We start from the raw sequence: 13,769 nt of genomic DNA on the forward strand, positions 1-13,769 counted from the left end.
CCAGACACCTGGGAGGGATGGGTTAAGGGCTGTGATGCAAACTAGAGTCCTGAGGACTGCTAAGGGTGGGGATGAGTGCTGTGAATATTACCTGCATCTCTGAGCTCCAAGCATCTGAGAAATACAACTATAGAGGAGACTTTTGCAACAGACCAAATAAACAGGGCAGTGGCCATGCATGGTGATCTCAAATAGCTGGTGGCCTACCACTTCCCTAGGTGGGGAGGGTATGGAACGTGTCTTGGATTGAAGAGAAAACCTGCCTTTAAAAACACAGATTGACAAGTTTGCCCAGAAGGAGTACCTCAAGAGCAAAGAGTTTGTTACACCAGTCCTACCTGGGGAGAGAGGTCTGCCCAGATGAGGGTTTCCATAGTGCTTACTGACAGCTCACCTTCAGTATCAAGTGAACAATAAGATCTTATTGTAGACAGGTGCAGACGGGCAAACCTTTCTTGGGGTACGGCGCTCCAACGTCAAAGAAGTGTTCTCCCCAAGGTGCACAGTCAGTGCTCTGATTTTGCTGCCTTCAGACTCAGCTTAGCCTCATTCCGTGCTTTTGCTCCAGACTCAGCTGACCTCCTCCTTTGGCTGCTAGAGGGTGAGCTGAGTGTGTGTTCGGAAGCTCCCCTTTATTGGCCCCCAGTCCTGCTCATGCGCAGCTGAGGCAAACCCTAACTGGGCAGGGGTGGGCACGGCGGGGGGAGGGAGGGGGTTAACACAAGTGGGCTTAACACAAGCTCATGCCTCCCACCTTGGAAATAGCACCTGAGTGCCTCATACATGGGCTTGTGTAGGCATGCTCAGGCCACTCCTCTACACATTCTGCTACATCTTACAAAGAAGCTCGTGGATTTCCAAACACTTCTTTTTCAAGCCAGCTCTGCCTTGAAATTGCTCAGACCCATGCCAGCATCAAGCTAAGAAGTTATAAATAAGCTTGTTTATTACTAGACTTATGATTACTAATCACTGCAGTTCAGACAAACAGCAGGAGTAAGCCCCTATAATGAGTTCTGCCTGGACTTGTGTTGAAGCTCCTCCAGTTCACCATATGGATACTAATAAAGCTCTTGAGTTATTTTGATTGTCTTGGTCCATGAAACATTTATTGATTCGAATCATTTAGTTCTCAGTCACAGCAGACTCTGGAGACCTGATGGCAAATCATACCATCTCTGGTACTTGAGTTGGCTGTAAATTTACCATATCTGGTAGACTTGAGCTGGCTATAAATTCTTTCAGTGCTCCCAAAGCTTGGCTGGCTGTAGAAAAGACTGCATGTGTTGTGCTGCCTTATGTCTTCATGCTGGGAGTCAGAGAGCCTTGTTTCTCTTTTATCCTTGGTGTGGTAGAGTCCCTTCCAAGTGCAAGTGTTCTCCCATCCCCTTAAATAAAAAAAACCAAAACCCCTTAACCCTAACCCTAACCAAAACCAACACATCAACAAATAGCATAGGTCAAGAGCAACATCAAAAATGGCTGTAATGTCCTCTCAGTCAGAATTCCAGCAGCTCTGCATGTGTTTGCTTTCTAAAATTTCCTGTTCCAACTATGATTTACACCATCTTGCCTTAAGTGATGTAAAAATAAATCTCAGCTTGGTGCGATGAGATCTTACCTCCAAATGAATAAATTTCCCACCTCTAAAGAGTGAAATGAGAACAGGTGCTTGGGTATGTGAATGTATGAGTCTGATGGCTTAAAATTAAGTGCACAGGTGGATTAAGACAATCCTTTCCACTGCACTTTTGGTTACAAAATAAGGCTATGCAGTATTATGCAGTCAACATTACAAATCAAATGAAAATTTCCTGTTTTCAGCCTGAATTCAATTATTATTATTATTCAGCCTGAATGTCAATTATTTCACATACAGCTGGTTGCAATTTCTGACGAGAAAACTAGTAGTGACAAACCCCTTTTGTTTGAGATTTTTTATAAATTAAATTAAATTATTATAAAAGGTTTTTGTTCTTCATAAAATAGACAAAACACTTGAACATTTTCAAGTACTGAAAAGTTTTATTAAAAAAGGTATTTTGTTATTTTCTTGCAAGACAGAGGGACTATGAAGTTTCAACATACTCCTTTTGTCTCCTTAAGTGTTAAGTGATCATTTATCCTGGAGAATCCCATTAAACTGATTCAACTTCATTGGTTTGGCATTAGTCTTTTTCAGATAAATGTGAAAGTGTGATCTTGCTGTTGCTATCAGGGGGTTCCTCTCTGTTGCTGCTGAAGGTGTGATTTCTAGCACAGGGAGACATTTCTGCTCCAGCAGTAAGCTAGCTCCAAAAAATTAACATCAAGCTGACAACAGCACAGATGCAAAACCACTGCTGATCTCGAGTGCTTGGATGGCAGCTTTCCCCTCTTCTTCCCTCCCTGCTTGATTCAGGGAGGTACTGAAACCATCTAAGAATGGAAAAGTGTAGACATAAGCAGAAGAGAGACGTGATCCCCCACCTTTCCTTCACCTGAGAGAACAGGGCAGGCCCAGTAAGCCAGAGCCAGCTAATATGAATTTGGCAGTAACAGTGTACCTACTTGGTATCTTTGGCTTAAAATACAGTGCCTTCTTCTAGGATTCTCTCTCCAAACACTGCAATAAAGGATTAGAACTATTATACTATGTTTTCCACATTATGTAAAGTCTCAGCTAAACAGTGTAGAGAAGATGTAGTCTCTTTCTGTTTGCTTATTGAAAAATATTTTTGGACTTTCGGGGTTTATTGAGTCTAGGCTGTAACCAGTCTATTGGTTACTGTGAAATTTTAGGCCTTTCTAACACTACGTTAGGAATAAAGCAGTGTAATGTAAGTAATTTGCAAGTAATGACATACTGAAATCCGGTGGTTGAAAATGCATTTGCTGTGAGAGGAAACTTCTGTAGTCTGTCCAATGCTTTATTATTAATATCAAATTAAGGTAAAAACCTATTTCTGATTCTGTACTCTAGCAGTGGATTTGGGTGCTTCTAGTAAAGGCTCCTTCTGCCTCAGTCTCCTTTGAAGGAGCTGCTGCTGATCTGCAAGCAACCCTGTGAGGGACAGTCTGAGGCTTCTCAGCTCTGGCAAATTGGCCTCTAATCTCCTGAATCTCCTCTAATCTCCTGAGGCCTGATCTGACACCCAGAATATGTCCAGGGGAGAGTCAGCTAACTGGTTGCACTTGGAGTTCATCATGATGCATCCATGCCTGCTCTTTATATCTAGACAGCAAACCGGGCTTGGGATTGTCATTGCCCCTTTGGGCTACTCCAAACTTTGAGCTCTCAGTTTCAGGAGAAATCCATAGCCCAGTGAGCGAGTAGCCTGTCCTTTGGCCTAAGGGGGTCTTTTAATGAGGAGAGGATCAATATTGTTCCTCAGTGCTTGACAGTCACATGCCTGCACTCTTTGTGGCTTTCCCAAGTCTGTCGTGGCCATTTTGGTGTCACCTCTTGCCCTTGTGTACTGAGACCACACGTATGTATAAATCACTACAGCTGTGGATTGTGTCACAGCTCATGTGTCAGAGGTTGTATTTCCCTTCTCCCGTGAATGTTTTGAAAATGTTAATTTTTTTTTTTTTAATTTTTTTTTTTTTTGTGGGACATCTGCTTATACACAGGAATCAGCCCCATGCTGACTTTGTTCAACAGCCACAGCCTTGGAGCGAGTCAGGTGGGGATGCTGTCACCCTAAAAAATACTGCTCGGCAGCCAGATTATATGCCATGAACACTTTCTTCAGGGAATTCATCTTAAACTCATTTTAGGCTAACACAGCCAGAGCCGTATATTACAGAAAGGGACAGCAAACCCTCTAGATATGCTAAGTGTGACTGAAACACATTACTCACTTTCTAGGCACTTGGATAGTTTTATCTGAGAAAACAACTGTCTGGGGGGGGGGAAATAGTCAGTATGCAGGCAGTCATAGAGCAGTCTTAATGATCCAAAAGCTTTCTTTGCCCTTACTTCAAACCAGAGCCAGCTTCCAGTTGGAAAAACACAGAATATTAACTGTTCCAACATATGCTGAGATGTTTTTCAAGTTAAACATTGAAGGTATTAACAACGTTGGCAGCATCAGTACAAGCCTGTGTGTTGATTCTTTGTCAGTCCAGTTGGGGTTTTTTTTTTGTTGTTGTTTGTTTGGTTTTTTTCTCTTTAAGATAAGACCATGCAATGCATCTCCTCTGTATCCATGTGCTATGAGCTGACAGCATTTTGGCATGAGCAAACCCTCAGAGAAGGCAGGTGGATTGTGTAAGGGTCTGTTAATTTGTTAAATGAGCACTACAACTTTAACTACAGCCTCATCAGGGCTGAGGAGGGAGGTTGTAAGGAGTGAGGGTCAGATGAGTTGGTCACTGTGAGCTGCAAATACTTGGCATAATCTAATGTATCCAGCATAATGGAAATGAGAGATGCCTCTCTGGTATCAAAATACTGGTGTAAGTGTTCCACAATCAAGAACGAGGAATAACAGTATTTTATTTTTTCTTCCCATGTATTTCAAAACTTATCCTAATCGTAATTCATCAGAAGTATTTTTGGGTATTTGGTATAGTTTTTTAACCAGTGCAGATTTCCTCTAGATTGAAAAAGATGCTTGCTAGAGGGCAATGTTTCAGATGAAAAATGCAGCTGAGAAAAGCTTCTGGTGAACAGCAAAGTCCTCAGCAGAGCGGAGAGGCAAGAGTGTGGCTCTCAGCTCCCCAGGGTACCACTTCACTGGTGTGGTAGGATCTAGGATCCTGTCCCTTCCCTTTCTTCCCATATGGGCTCTAAAGATTTTAGTTCAGTTCAGAGGGCTAAGTATGGGGAGGAGGGGAAAAGAAGATGACATAATTTTTATTTTAAAACACATGTGAGAGTCACTCTTTCTGCATTAGCTTTCTCGTCTTTTGCCTGCTTGGACTTCAAGGGGAACTTGCTCTTAGAGCAATCCTCTCTCCTTGTGCATTCACAACAGTGTAAAATACAAAAAGCATCTCCAGCTGCTTTTGTGCCTTTAGTTACTTCTGCCTTACTTAGTTGATAAGAAGCCCCAAGACTGGGATCACACAAATAAGAGAAAGCCTAATATCTTCATTATGTTAGTCTTGGTATTGATGAAAAAAACTCTGCTTAAAAATGGAAATGCTAATAATTTTAATTTTTAAAATAAATATACATATATATGCACAGTGTTAGATTTGTCACATTACCATGCACTGATCCTGTAAACGGGAAAAAAAATACCCCAACCATCAAATTGCCCAGCTGATGAAGTCAAGCCTCCTGATAAAATCAGAATTGTTCTATGCCAAATTAAAATAAACGGAATTGTTATGTTTTGGGGTGAAATAATATGGTCTGGCTCAAAAAAAAAAGTATTTAGAAAAAAATCATGTTAATAATGCTTTCCCCATGTGAAGAAAAAAAAAATTTTTGTCTGAGTCTGATATTGTAGGAGCAGATACCACTGATACACTCATTCATTTCGGCAAGGCTCTCCGGATAGGTCTGTTGGGAGGATGAATATGGATTGTTAGCATTCATGAAAGTGCCTCAGCATTTTGTTGCCAGGAAACGGTAATGAAAGTATAGGGATGCCAGCTCAATGGTAGGGATACAGGGCAGAGGCATTAATCCCATGCTTTGCAGACACAAGATCTCTATCATTTGCAAACACGAATGCCCGCACAGGCTGGTGGAAGTTTCAGAAGGTTGTTTTGCTAATGGTTTTGTAGAAATGTGGAATGTTAGAAAAGCTGAAACCAACAACAGCGTCACATTAGAGCTCTGAAAAACCTCTACTCACTAGAAAACAGCTTTATGGGATACTATACTCAGGCATAGAAGATAACACTGTTCAGTTTTTAGATAAGGGTAACTAAGGTGACTTGCCTCTGCAAGGATCAGAGACCATCGGCTCTTATTGTTAGTTTATAAGCAGAGGGATGCTCATATTTTTGCTGACAAAGGCAAAGAAAGAATGTGATGAATTAATATGGGGCTTTTCTAGATAGGCTTCTCTATCAGCAGAATTAAGACAAGATCTTTGGTAAGGGTGGGGATGCAGTTGGTCAGGATTTTATCTAAATTTGAAAGCTTTTGGTTTTCATTCTTGTGTGCAATATTTTCTAGTAGTGTTTGTTCAGTGGGAAAAACATAAGGTTCGTATTTATGTGTTCATAAAATGGTAGAGTTTTAATTATTTGTCCTGAGCAAGGCTCTTATGGTGTCCTGCTGTCTTTCAGGGGATGAGCATCAGTTCCTGTTGAGGGTAACAAAAACTTGTAAAATAATACGATTCTTCTTTTTTGTTTTTTACCACTCCTTCAGAATAATTTCTTCAAATGTGTATAATAGGAATATAGTGAACCATAGGCAAGACTTCAGAGAAGTTGAAAATATTTTTGTTCAAAGCAGCAGCTCTTTTTTTCAGTCTGACTGATCACGTGTCATTACACTGGAATTTCCAAGGTGGGAAAAATCCACATGAAACAGCAGAGAAAACCTCCCGTGCCCTTGAGCTCTGCTGGATTCTTGTATAGGAGGCTCCTTGCAAGGCAGAGGGCTGTTAATAATGAAAGTCTGAGGCTGCTTTTAGTCCTGTCTTTTAATCTTCAAGAAAAGCAATCTATGTGTGTATGGCTCTTGTAAAATGACTCCATATGTACTTTATCAGTGCTCAGTGGAAAGTGCAGCTCAACTGAAAGAACATCGGAGATAGGGATGTAGGTGTCAGCAGCAGCAGCACATCTCCTTGCTATTAGCAGTGCCCATCACCCTGGAAAGCTTGGTTGTCTTCTAATAGCTGGACTGTTATTTACGTGTCTTCAATTTTAATCTTCCTGAAAGCAGCAAATCTGTAGCTTGTTCTTAATTTTTCAAACAACTCTTCTTGAGAACTATTTACATTTGTAATAATACTCAAAACTTCCCATGATGGAAAATGATGCAGAACTCCAGAGGCAGTGATCTGGGAGTCACGTGTGGAGAGGCTGTTTTGTACCATCACTTTGGAAATTAGATACCGTGATATGACATTTCCTTTTAGCAATCTTGGGAAGCTCTTCCAGTGCTGATAGCAATCATCTCCAAAGGAAAAAAAAAAAAAAAAAGTGCACTAACCTCTGGCAAATATATCTCTTGAGAGAAGCAAAAACAATCTTGTGAAAGGTATTACCCAGCTTTTGAAGCAAGGAGTCTTGGTAAATGCATCTGTCATTTTGACCTTTCCAGCTGTTGGGACATGAAAATGGGAAGATTAAAGCAGCAGAGCTCATTCATCATAGGGAGCTTTTGAGAGAGGACAAAGCAGAACAAAAGAGACCCCCAAAGCACCATGTTTGCCTTTGTGTTAGAGGCTTCCTCTAAATGGATTTAGGGAGAAAGTGAGAAGGCAGGTGGCTCCCTGGAAGACCTATGGCCCTGTGGAACAGGTCTAATGGTGATGGCTGCTTCACTAATGGCAAGTGCCCACTGCCCTGACTTTTGGTTGATGCCAGTGAAATGAATACTGACCTTGTGCTGGCTTGGTGATGTGTAGACACTTGGAAGATGCCCATGATGGAGCAACCAACCAAGCTATCCTTAGTCAAAGGCATGTCTTTTGGGACTCTGGTGACAGATGATTTAGGGCTACATTACAAACATAATGGCTGAAAATTGTAAGCTGTGTTTAGCTGGCAAGAACCTTCACTTCCAGTGCTTCACTTCCTTTGCTACCAGTGTGCATGAATGTTGTGAAATGAGGCAATCAGGTGTTGCTAATTACGAGGTGGGAGGCGTGAGCTTGTGTTAAGCCCACCTGTGCCCAATTAGGTTTTAACCCAGCTGCGCATGAGCAGGATTGGGGGGCCAATAAAAGGTGAGCTTCCCAACACACCTTCACCTCACTCTCGAGTAGCCAGAGGAGGAGGTGGTTAGCTGAGTCTGGAGCAGAAGTGCCAAACAAGACTAGCCAAGTCTAAAGGCAGCAAGATGGGACCACTGACTGTGCACCTTGGCAAGAACACCTGTTTGACTTTGAAGCACCGTGCCCCAAGAAAGGTTTGTCTGCTACACCCAAATCCATTAATTTCAGAGATACTGAACAAAATGTTGGTAGTAAAATTTTGATTCCAGTAACTTTCCTGAAGATCTTTCCTGAAGATCTTTGTGGCCTCCTTAGATTTTTCTTTTTCTTTTTTTTTTTTCTTAGTAGATATATGGCTAACCCAAGTAAAGTGTATATTAATTCCAGTGACTGAAATATTAATAAGAATTTCCTACTGTAGACTGTTCCCTCCTCATGTAATTTTTCTAATTATTCCAACCTAACGCTGGTGTTTCTTACTTATACCTAAATAATGTCTTTGAAAACTAGTATTTCTTTTGTGTACATAAGGCACAACACTTCTTTTTTTTTTATGCATATTACACAAGCTTTCAAATGTAGAACAGATTCTTGCAAAACTTGTCTCAAAATATAACATAAGAATTTCAAAATAGCAGCAGCTGCACGTACCCAATTTGTATTTCCTCAATATCATCCAGAGGCAAATGTTTTACAGAACTGGCTGTAGTGTTTGCAAAAATTCAATGCACTTGTTCCTACTTAGGACACAATACTGTCAGATACTGAAAACTATGTAATTAACTCCTACTCAAAAGAGTGAGCTTCACACAACCTTCTGGTGTTAAAGTCATAATTTTTTTTATATTCCCAGTTCATTCCAGCAAAACCTTTTACCCTGCTGGAGTTTACCAGATGGTGCTGTTAAAGGTGATCATGCAAAGTCTGGTCAAGGGAATAAATGGTTTGTTGTACCTTGAAAGAAATCTATATGAAGGATGGTGAGACTTTTAAAGAGTTTTGTTTGCAGGCCAGTTAACGTCACTCCTGATTCTGTTTGTGTCATCAGTATCCCAGGTACTCAACAGCAGAAGGCAGTGAGCGATTTATGAGTATTTTCAACAGGTGAAAATGCACTGTAGGACACCTGCGCAGAAGTGTTTAAAAGGTGGGAACATTTAGTGGTCCATGCCACTGGCAGGGCAGCCTGGTCAGGTTTGTCAGTCCCAATGTGGGAGGACCAGCATTGCAAACATAGGAGTTTGGTTAGTTCCAGTAACAGCAGTGTTATTTTTTTTTTTTTTTTGTGATGTAAAACCACCTAATTCCACAAGACCATTTTATATAGACTACCAAGCTGCTTATAATAGTAAAGACTTTTAGACCATATAACTGGGTCATATTTAAACCATAGTCCTATAGTAGGAATTTTTCACACTTCATTCCTGACTCTTTCAGCTATCCTTCCCTTAAACCACTGAAAAAAGTTGGAAAAGGCAGTTCGCAGGTTATTCCTTCTGGGGAAAGCTTATATCAACCTCTGAACTTCTGTATTTCTGGACTAAGAGAAAAATGGGTACACTGTTTCTTCTTATAAGCAAGTTGTTCCCATGTTCTGGGGAATGTTTATATCTAAGAATGCTCCATGTGCAGGTGGTGACCTGTAGGAGTAAACTACTTCCTACTGCACCAAAACTGACCCTTCAGGTGTTAGCTACAGGCAGCTCCAAAATGGGAGTTATGTGGCTTCAGTTGAAGGGTATTAAAAAAAAAAAAAAAAAGGGAGTGGGGGTCAGCTCCAGTGGCACACTCAGGTTTTCACGTGGTGCTCATACAAGCAGTACAAAGCCGAGTGTTACGATCTGAGTTATTATTTATATTTTGATTGCGAGGAAAAATCAGCCACTACTTATAGACGACGCGTGAATTTACAGAATAACTAGGCTTTAGGATTTAAATGAGTTACAAGGGAAAACCAGTTTTGCTAGCAGAAAGCCTTTGCATAAATTAGTCACCTTTGGAAAGAGGGGAAAAAAACAAAGAGGGTTTATGACTGTCCACGCGGGACCTGGCCTCGGGCTGGAATTGCTTGTGAAGGATCCGTTGCTTCTGCCGCTTTCTGTTCCTCTGCTGCGTCTGCCTCGTAGCTGGAAACCAAAGTGTCGAGAGACGAGGGGGTGTCTAGAAGAAGCTGCTGCTTTTTCCTTTTTTCCTAGGGTTTTTTTACCCCAAAAGAAAGAGGGGTCCCTTTATTGCATAAGTCCCTGATACATACAGATTTCCAGACTTCCTGGAGATGAGTCATCCTTATCTTTTTGTCTTTTGGTGTTTTGCTGCTTTCATTGTTTTTTTTTTTTGTCTCCACCATGCACCAGGAGGCGACCTGGATAAGTAATCTTATCTTTTAGGTGTCTGTCAGGCATACATTGAGGTAAACATATGTTAATTGCAAGCAGGCAGAGAGAAGAAAAGAAAAAAAAGTGATTCAAGAGACATATTTTGTATTTTCAATTCTACGTGTATACATCACTGAGCAATGCCGAGGTTGTGAGTTTGAGTGTGAGCCAAGCATGCATTTGGAAGCTCACCTTTTATTGGTCGCCCAATCCTGCTCATGCGCAGCTGGGTTAAGCCCTAATTTGGCACAGGTGGGCTTAACACAAGCTCACGCCTCCACCTTGTAATTAGCAACACCTGATTGCCTCATTTCACTACACCTGAACATATTCTGCTTTTCCATTTGGGACTGGCAACATATCTTCTGACTATACACTGTTATGAAGTGTTTCATTTCAACCTTTGAATGGTAAATACGCCTTAAAATTGCACTGGCTTAAATTGCAAGACTTTATTGATTGGCTAGACTCAATTTCATACCTGAGCAAGTTTGGTTTTGTTTAGAGGCAGGGCCCGTTTCTCTGGCATGCCAGATTAAGCTGGTGTCCAAGATGGGACACATGTATGACATTGTATTGTTTGATCTTTGCTCCTCTTTAAGCAGTGGAAGAATTGGATGGGGCAATGCAGAGGGGTGTTCCTTGGTTTTCATTGAGTCCAACCCTTGAACCACTGTTGTAGTTGCTAGACTATGGCACTGAGTGCCACATCCAGTCTCTTTTTAAATATCTCCAGGGATGGAGAATCCACAACTTCCCTGGGTAGCCCATTCCAATGCTTGATCACTCTCTCCGTAAAGAAATTCTTTCTAATATCTAACCTAAACTTCCCCTGGCACAACTTAAGACCATGCCCTCTTGTCTTGTTGAAAGTTGTCTGGCAAAGGGTGTGTGACCCAGGTGTTGGGTTGTGACAATATATTTCTAAAACCTCTATTCATAAAACCTCTGGTTTTATGTGCTCATTGACTTCTTGTGTGACCATGTGGATCTCCTTTCTCTTCTTTTCCCCATCCTCTTTTCCCTATCTTCCCTATTCAGTCTGCAAATTTCTGGCATGGAAAGAACTACACTCCAGCATCTCTGCTAGCATGGGCTTTCTGGCTTGACTGAGTGGGTACTCCAGACATTTTCTATTCTCATATAAATTGTTATTGCCAATAATAATATTGCCATATTTATCCCAAGGCAAGGACGGAACACATAAATTCTCTCCAGTAATGGCTTCTCAGCTGAAACTATGTGTACAACAATATCCCATGTAAATTTCTAAATACACCATCATCATTATAACAGCAATGATGCTTCTCAGAGCCAACATAAATGCTATCAGTTTTTTAGGCAGTCAAGTATTGGTGAAGTACTGCATTAGTGTTCTACGTGTTTATATGCATATCTGTTTGCCAGTAAGAAATTAAATAATTTAAATACTGGTTATACCTCATGTCAAATATGGGAAACTGTATCAATTTAAATACTTTGTAAATGTGTGTTCATATTTTTGTGTTTCTTATTTAGTACTCTAGTGAAGAGCTGCAACTTTTTAATGAAATCATTATATAGTAGAAAAGAAATGGATTTTGTGCTTTTTTGCTGGATCAGTAATTCAGCAACTGAAAAGCAGTTGGCTCCTTGCCAACAAAATCATTTCAACTGTGGTTTTAAAAGAGATTATTCTCTTTGTAGCTCGTGCAGGAGGGTGTGCAAGACCTCAGCATGCTGGCTTTGACCGGTAACATTAGATCTGTAAGTAAGACATTGCTAAGAAGGAAAGTAGACACTTGAAATGAAAAGCAGTTTCAGATCTTTCTCACCCTTCTTTCTTTTCCTGACTGGAATAATTTATCTCCATGCCAGGTTTGTTTGTTTTTTTTTTTCACGAAGAAGCAGTGGCCGCTAGAGGGAGAATAGGTTATACCTATGTTCTGGACATTCGTATTTTTATTCATGATAAATACATCTCCTTATATACGGTTACTGACACATAAGGTCTGCTTTTCTCGTTCTGGCTTGTGTGCTCCTTGTCTAATTCTATCTCACTGAAGAAACACAATGAAATAAGAATGACAAGCTGTAGTTTTCTTAAAATGCTTTGCGTGGCTTGATTTGAGTGTAAATTGCAGTGAGCATTGCCCACTGCCCTTTACAGATATTACTAAAAAAAAAAATTGTTGCAAATTGAAAGATTACTTAATAAAAGTTATTTCCTATTAGTAAGGGTTATTTCTAAAATGAACTAGGACCATGCGACTTTCAACTTAAATTAAAAAAAATACCTTGCTGATGGTGTTTAGTTTCTTACTAAATTCTTCCCAAAACACTTTAAAAAATAGACATCACTCCCCAAATCTGGGGTTATCATGGCTGAGCTGTTCAATGACCTTGTCTGAACATCTTTTCTGCTTATGAGCAATATATCCTGCATCACTGAATGGAGTAATCCAAAACCATCAGCTCAGGGTCATGTTTGAGAGAGTGTTCCATAGGCTTGGTACCCTGGCACGCTGTAAAGGGATGCTCTCTTTGTGGAGGCTGTTCTGCAGCTGGAGCAACACTGATGGCAATTTTGAAGAGCATACCAGTTCTGTCCATCCAGCTGCCTTTCAAAAGAGGCCAGGTCCTGCAGTTCTTAGTCCTTTATTCAGGCAAACACATCCTTTGAAGCCAGTGATGGAGCTTATTTTACCAAAAATGCAACAAAAGTGGAATCACTTCAGTAGATCTCCGGGAGATAGGCGGGAACATCAGGGATGGATATAAGCAGTGGGCTGCTTGTGATGTTCCCTGAGGCGATGAATCCCTTCCTTGTCCACCACTGTGCGGAAACACAGTTTGTATTCATCAGCCAGTCATAATCCTTGCACTGATGGGGTCTGTCATGAGCTCCTTTCTTCAGCAGGAGCCTGCCTGCCCTCCCTGGCCCCAGGAAGCAATCGCTCATCTCACCCTTCCTCCTGTTTTCTGTTTCTTGCTGTCTCTTTCCCTCCTTGAAATTCTCAGCAGGATTCATGTGCTGTCACACTGGGTGGTAGGCTCATTTGAAAAGCCTGATTTGAAAGAAGGTTATGTTTATTTTCATGAGCAAGTATCAGGAAAATGGCTTTCCAGACTGCCCAAGTATTTCATTCCAGTTGCAAGGAATCTGTAGATCCTTTGAAGATATATGTGCCCACCTTTCAAATACCCCCTAAAATAGTTTCCTTATGGATATTACCATATTCGGCAGCTCAGACCTACACTGTCTCTTTTCCTGGGGATTACAGATAAAGCCTTATCTTATTAAGAAGGCTGACCTGTATTCTAGTCAATTTTTCTTCTGATCCTAGTGTTAAATATAGCAAGACTTCACTTAAAAGCCATGCATTAGGACATAAATGTGGTCTGTCCAAACTCAGAGTAATCTCTCTATTTCTTTCCAAATTTGACTTATCCAAATCCTTTAAGTATTTTCTCAGGGAACAGTATTCCAATAATATATTTGTCTGCTTTTCCCTGTAGATACTGATCAAATTGCACTGTCAGTACAGGAGCGTGCAATGATTTCCAGTGTTTTACC

Source organism: Calypte anna, chromosome 3 (genome assembly GCF_003957555.1).
Source record: "Calypte anna isolate BGI_N300 chromosome 3, bCalAnn1_v1.p, whole genome shotgun sequence".
Lineage (NCBI taxonomy): Eukaryota > Metazoa > Chordata > Aves > Apodiformes > Trochilidae > Calypte > Calypte anna.